Raw genomic sequence first — 6,637 nt, 5'->3', positions numbered from 1 at the left:
TGCATTTCTTCGGGCACATGCAATATCGAGCGCAATGCAATGATGCATTTCGGCATTCTCGGGCATAATATAATGATGTAGTTCTTTGAGCATAATGTGATATCAGGCGTAGGTGCAAAATGATGCAATATCAGGCATAATGTAATTTGTCAGCACAACAGTTGCATTGAGGGCATACAGTAGCTTGGGCGTTCACCTTATTGGAAGGATCGAGTGTCATATGTTTGGCTCAAATGTACTGATGTTGATTGTTGCAGTTGCCTTTGTATACGTACCTGTATTTTCTACATTCAAAGAGAAATAGTTAGTTTTAAGGGGGGAGGTTGATCTGTATCCATGATTTGGCGCAGCGTGCTCCTTTGGTGTTTGATAGAATGCTCTTCGGAGTATTGTCAAAAATTTTGAGATTTTCTCAAAATTTCTGCCCCAGTGTAGAACTTCTGTTATTCTGATCTGTTGTAATTGCAGCTCGACTGTTGGATTTTTCGAGATTCTCTTAAAATTTTTTACCCGGTCTTGATTTTTAGCAATTTTGAGATCCTCTCAAAATTCTGCCCCAGTTGTTGAGAAGATGTTTTTGATGGAATTTTTGAGTTTACTCAAAAATTCTGCCCCAGTATGGAGATGCGCAAGAAGAAATCTTGATGGAATTTTTGAGAACCTCTCAAAAATTCTGCCCCAGTTATCAATAGAAGGGGAAATAAAGGTTTTATTTATGATAAGACTGAACCCCATAGGAGCGCCTACGTATCCCGTCCTAAACGGGAATCAGGTCTGACGTAGTTCCAAAAGATATGGCATAGGAGGCCTTTGGTACATACACATTTGATATGGAGTGTTTGGAAATGGCATGAGAGGTGCATGATGCCAAGGAACTTGGTGTAGAGGTGTTTCGTATTGAGGAGCTTGCATAGTGGGATAATGCGGGTGTAAAGTAAGATGTTGAGGTTTAGAAGCATATGCATGGTGTTTGCGGAGGATATGGGTGATTTGGAAAGTAGATGTTCTTTAGAAGCATTTGAATGGAGCTAGGTTGACCTTGAGAGGTAGAATAATCCGGTGGAATATTATTTTCGATAGTGACTTGACTTGCGAAAGGTGACATATCCATGTTCGTCTCCAAAGTTGGATTGGTAGAGAGTAAAAACTTTGCCCACTCACGCATGTCCAACAACTCTTCTTCTAACTTCTTTATTTTCTGCTCAAGGTTTGATACCAACTTGTCTGAAAGACACTTTTTCAATAGTTTTGCACATAACCTTAGCATTAGTCCCTTTCACTTTTCCTTTGCAATTCTCAGTCGGAAGAAGAGGAAATGACCTTTGATCACGTGTGATAAACCATGGTCTACAGATCAACCAATTGGAAAGGATAAAATCAATAAAATCAAAATAAAACCCAAGTTAGAACATTGCATAAATTGAGATATCAAACACGTTATATAAGATAAACGGCCTAAATGCAAAAGAGCCTCGTTGAACCAGAGGTAGGCCTAAGCGACACATAAGTGATGCACAATAACTAATTCAAGCCTTATTTGTCAATTTGGAGTTTAGAGTTAGACAATAAAATGACTTTCAGTTATTGAAATAATTTCTATTTATTACATCAATCTAAAGATAACTAAAGGGCTAGGGATAACACATGGGGAATAAAAAGAATAATAAAAAAACTTCAATTATGTTGCTCTCCAATGTTAGGCACAATCTGCTTCCTCATTTCTAGGATAATGTCATAATCGGTGTTGAGGAGGTTGCTAGCCCATCTTCTCTCTGCCTTGATTAAGTGACGATCTGACTCTACGGAGATCAAAGCAGTGAGGCCGTCTAACGGTTCATTTGCTTCTAACTCCCAATTTTTTTTAAATATCTTTCCACCAAGTCTTCAAAATGGGATTAACTTTGACTACCATTTGCGTGTTTGGAAAGTGAGGGTGAGCCATGACTATTCAAACAAAGTAACAAACGACTTCTAAACTCCATTTTGACAATGTTGGCTTGATTTAATTATCATGATCACGTTGACACATAAATATGCAATTTGTCTAAGGGTGTTGGGGCCATTTAGACGAGAGGCTGGCTACTAATTATGTGGATTGACACCAAGGGTCAAATCACTTAGGGCTTATGCAGCATGTATGACTTAACCAGGACTTCTAAGAGTTGGCTTGACACGGACTTGAAAGGGATTCTATGCGAGAGGCTCGTGGCTTCGCGATAGTAAAACTATCCACTACGTCCACGCATATGCCGACTCTTTATAATTGGTATTTGTATAAGATTGGAGTAGTTGTGAGAGGTGCAAAGGCACAACATCACGAGAACAAAAATAAAAAAAGAAGAGGGTCCCAATTGGGGGAAGTATGAGCGGGATGCCAATTATCAAAGCGATAAACATTTAACATTTAAATTGGAAAGCGGTAACATATAGGCAGCTTATAAACAATAAATAAATAAATAAGCATGAATAAAGAAAATTAAACATATAAAAATATGAAAACTACACAAATAAAGCAGGAGAATACGAGACTAAACATGTAAGCAAATAAGGGGAAAGGGAAGAGGTGAAACATGATAATAAACAATTAAGGAAAAGGGAAAGGGTGGAACATGGAGAGAAGACAATAAATAAGGAAACAAAATAAGCTAAACATGGTAAGCACCTAACAAATAGTGGAATGACAAAAATAAAGTAAACCCCACATAAATTAGCAGTTAACACGTAATGGTAAGAACCTAATATCCCCAGCGGAGTCGCCATTCTGTCGCGCCCCATTTTCGCAGAAAGCGGGTTTTGTGCACGACCTAACAACTCTTTTGGGATTTTGAATTTGGAGTCGCCACCTAACGAATTAAGGCGCGATAGGACACCTATCTAACCTAATTAAGTCTAACTAAGGTCAACGAGCCAGAGAATTAGGGTAAGGGTTCAAATTACCTCAAGGGGAAGGTGTTAGGCATCCCTCGAGGTCCACAAGTGTGGGTCCCGGCCGTATCTCATGCAATCTATGTGGGGGTTACAAGTAGAAATCAAGGTCACTTCATTATTATTCATTAATATGTTTGCTAAGTGATAACAAGTATAAAACAATTAAGGCTATTTTATTAATTTAAACATGCGAGGCTAGGTGACAGCGATAATAAACAATCAAGTTTTATTTATAATTAAGCATGAGACTAAGTTATAAACAAAATTTATAAATATTAAACAATTAATATGTGAGAAAGTAAGGTTTTGAAAATTAATCAAGTTTTGAATATGAGTTTTTATTTTTTTAAAAATGTTTGTTTCTTTATAGGAATGATGCCACGATATTATTGATCGCGCTCCTCCACCATAGAAACAATTTTGATTTGAGGTCGGTCTAAAAAAATAGTTATGTTTTGAAAAATGATCTAAAAGATTTAGTTCACACGTAGGCACATAAACATTTACATATAAATGCACATAATTCTTTTTGAAATTCATGGGTAGGTGGTACTTCCGAGGATGCGTCGAGTTTAAAAATTGGAACTAGACCTCGTAGTTCCTTTGACTTTCCCACTAACGATAGGTTAGGAGATAGTACTTTATAATTTATTTCAAAAATAATATCACAATCAATCCAAAATTTGAAAGGAAGATTGAATAATGACTTTTAAGAAAATTATGTTGCAACACTTTGTAAATATAAAAAAAAACTAGTAAAACATTAAGGTAGTAAATTTATTAAATGCAAAGGTTTTGATATGCAATATTCAAAAGCCAAGTAGTTTGTTAAATGCATGACTTTAAATTATTATCATTATTTTAAGGAAAACAACATATTGCATCATAAATGTGAAAATTGTCAAGAAAACAAATAAGATTACTAATCAAATAATATTAACTAATTTTAGGGGGAGGGCACAAATATGCACAAACGAAATTTATTATCTTTTATGGATATGTTAAGAGTTTATTTACAAGCCTATAGACATGATTTCTAGGTGTTCAAAAAAAGTAACATATATATGCCTAATTTTGTAAGTTTAAATGTTATGAACAAATTAAACCATCGACATGGTTTCTACATGACAAGATGATGCTAAAATTATAACATTATTAAAACACCTAATCGGCCTATTAAATTACTATGATTTGCTTTTAACATTTAAAATTAACGGAATCTAGTTTATTATTTTTAGACTTTATTAACAAAAGTGTCAAGCAAATTGAAAATTGATTAGATTATAACACCTATAAACATTAAATTTAGGTGGTTAAAGACAAACCTATAGGCATGATTTCTAAAAAAATATAACGAACAAATAAGCATATAAATCCCCCCTCCCCTAGACGACCCCCAAATAAATTTATTATATGATCTTTAGGGTTACAATTGTTACATCATTCGAATAAAAAAAATAGCGAAAAAAATAAAAATATATAGATATATATATACATTCAAACAAATAAATAAATCCTTCTTCAGTTAATCTTCAACTTGAACTTCAAATATGAAACCTGTCAAAGTAATTAAATAACTACACAAGTAATCACACTTGTTAGTTAAGGTGAGACAATATGCAATTGTTTAATGACGAATTCTACATACAAAACAATAGCTTATACAAATTGTGAATGTAAAGATAGTGTGAATGTTAAGAATACTAACCCGTTAAGCAAAACGAATTGATTCAACCTTTACTCGAACAAAGTAATAAGATAGCAAAGAAGAACCCTTGAATAATTACCGGAATATTAATGTTTTGTTAAGTAGCAAGAGAGCAAATGAGAGAAGGGAGAATGATGAGAGAGTTTTGTGATTGAGAGTGAATGAAAATCTATGAATGAATAAAAGGAGCTCTTTATATAGTAGAGGAGGGGGAAACAAATAAGGGAAATAAATATTTAAAGAAATCAATTATAATACAATTTTCCTTATTTTAAAGGATATCCAAATAAAAAAATATGCTATTACCAAATATAAACAAGTAAGAATAAATTAATAGAGCAAAATATTTATTTTTTCCTTAAAATAACAAAAGGTTAAAATCAGATTTAATTTATTGTACCAAAACATGAGCAACTAAATATGACAAGGAAATAATAAGGTTGTCATAAACAAACAAGTAAGAATAATTAAGCCAAATATTAAAGGAAGGAGATATTAATTAATATTATATTATTATTTTTTTATTTTAAAGAAGAGCCAAATTAAAATTTTAAAATATTTAAAAGTCAAATTAAAATTTTAGAATATTTGCTACCAATTAATTATCAACAAATAAATATACGGGAAGAACACCAAACATGAAGGATGAATAAATCAAAGACCGTAATCAATAATATGCTAGCAGCTATTCAACAATCATATGAAATTAAAAAAAATTAAAAGGATGACAAGAAATCAATATCCGCCAAGGTTATTCGAATTGATCAGACAATAATCAATTAAACATACCAAAGCATAAGCTAGTATTAACAAATTGACATCATTTGAACATTTATAGCAAGAATAATGAGACAGTAGATAAATATTATTAACAAGCATGTACGAATTAAACGAATGTAGTAACAACTTAAAACCTTCAAAACTTCGCCGGAGTTGCTTCTCGCCAAGCTGTTGTCCGATTGTTCTTGTCCTCGCTGCTGCTGGCCGCCTCCCTCGCTTTCTAGAGTTGCTGGCTGCTGCTACCGGTCGGCGGCGGCTAGCTGTTGTCGCTGCTGCTGGTGGCGCTGGTGTCGACGTTGTCGGAGCTGCTGTCACTGCTGTCGGACTGCTTCCCTGTCAAACCTGCAAGAAGAAAAAAGGAAAAAGAGGACGAAGGAGAAGAGGAGACGAGAAGAGGGGAGAAGTAGAGAGGGAGAAGTGGAGAATGACGGGAGAGGGAGGAAAGGGCGGCGCCGCCTGGCTGCTGCTCGCCATGGCTGCTGGTCGCATGGCGTTGCTGGAGGCCCGCCGGAGGCTGCTTGGTTGCTGATGGGAGGCGCTGGTACCTGCAAACAAGAAGAAGAAGAGAAAATAGAAGAGGAAGGGGAAGAAGATGAGAGAAAGGGGGAGAAGGGGGACGACGGGAGACGGGAGAAGAAGGGGAGAGGAAGAGACGGGAAGGCAGAAGAGGGACGAAGGAGGAGATGGGAAAGGGAGAGACGGGAGGGGAAGAGAGAGAGGAGAGGAGGCTTGGAGAGGGGGGAGAAAGAGAATGAGAATTATTTTAGGGATTAGAGTCTTTTAGGTTAAAATATGTAGATTAAATCTGGACCATTGATTTTAGAAGAGATGAGGGGTTAGGATTAGATCTAGGAATTAATTAAGATGGACGGATGAGATCAAAAGATCATTTCTTGAAATTAGATGAGTTAGATACGGAATGGCTAAAATTGCAATTAAAATTGACTAGAATTGAAAGGAAGAGATGGCTATGATTGTAATAAAATTTTAATTGGAGTGGCTAGAATTGAAAGAAATTGGAATAGAATAGGCTAGAATTTAAAATTTAAGGAAAGTGTAGGAATTACTATTTAATCAAAATACTACATATATTAAAATATTTTTATATAATTGAAAATCATTTAAATTTTAACATTTGAAATTCATTAATAATTTTAAAATATTTTAATAATATTTATGATAATTTTATAGAATAAAACATACTAATATATAATTTTCAAG

At 34.6% G+C, this 6,637-nt stretch overlaps 1 long non-coding RNA gene across 1 annotated transcript; it reads right to left on the bottom strand.

Annotated features, from left to right (window-relative positions):
• Positions 1-4,316: 4,316 nt before the first annotated feature.
• Positions 4,317-4,917, bottom strand: LOC138348289 (uncharacterized). The gene is made up of 2 exons (XR_011220702.1): positions 4,637-4,917; positions 4,317-4,505 (listed from the first exon to the last, which is right to left on the bottom strand). It is a non-coding gene; the product is annotated as an uncharacterized lncRNA (long non-coding RNA).
• Between the last annotated feature and the right edge of the window lie 1,720 nt (positions 4,918-6,637).

The sequence above is a fragment of the Solanum lycopersicum genome, chromosome 4, assembly GCF_036512215.1.
Source record: "Solanum lycopersicum chromosome 4, SLM_r2.1".
Lineage (NCBI taxonomy): Eukaryota > Viridiplantae > Streptophyta > Magnoliopsida > Solanales > Solanaceae > Solanum > Solanum lycopersicum.
This window is presented reverse-complemented; position numbering and strand designations above follow the sequence as displayed.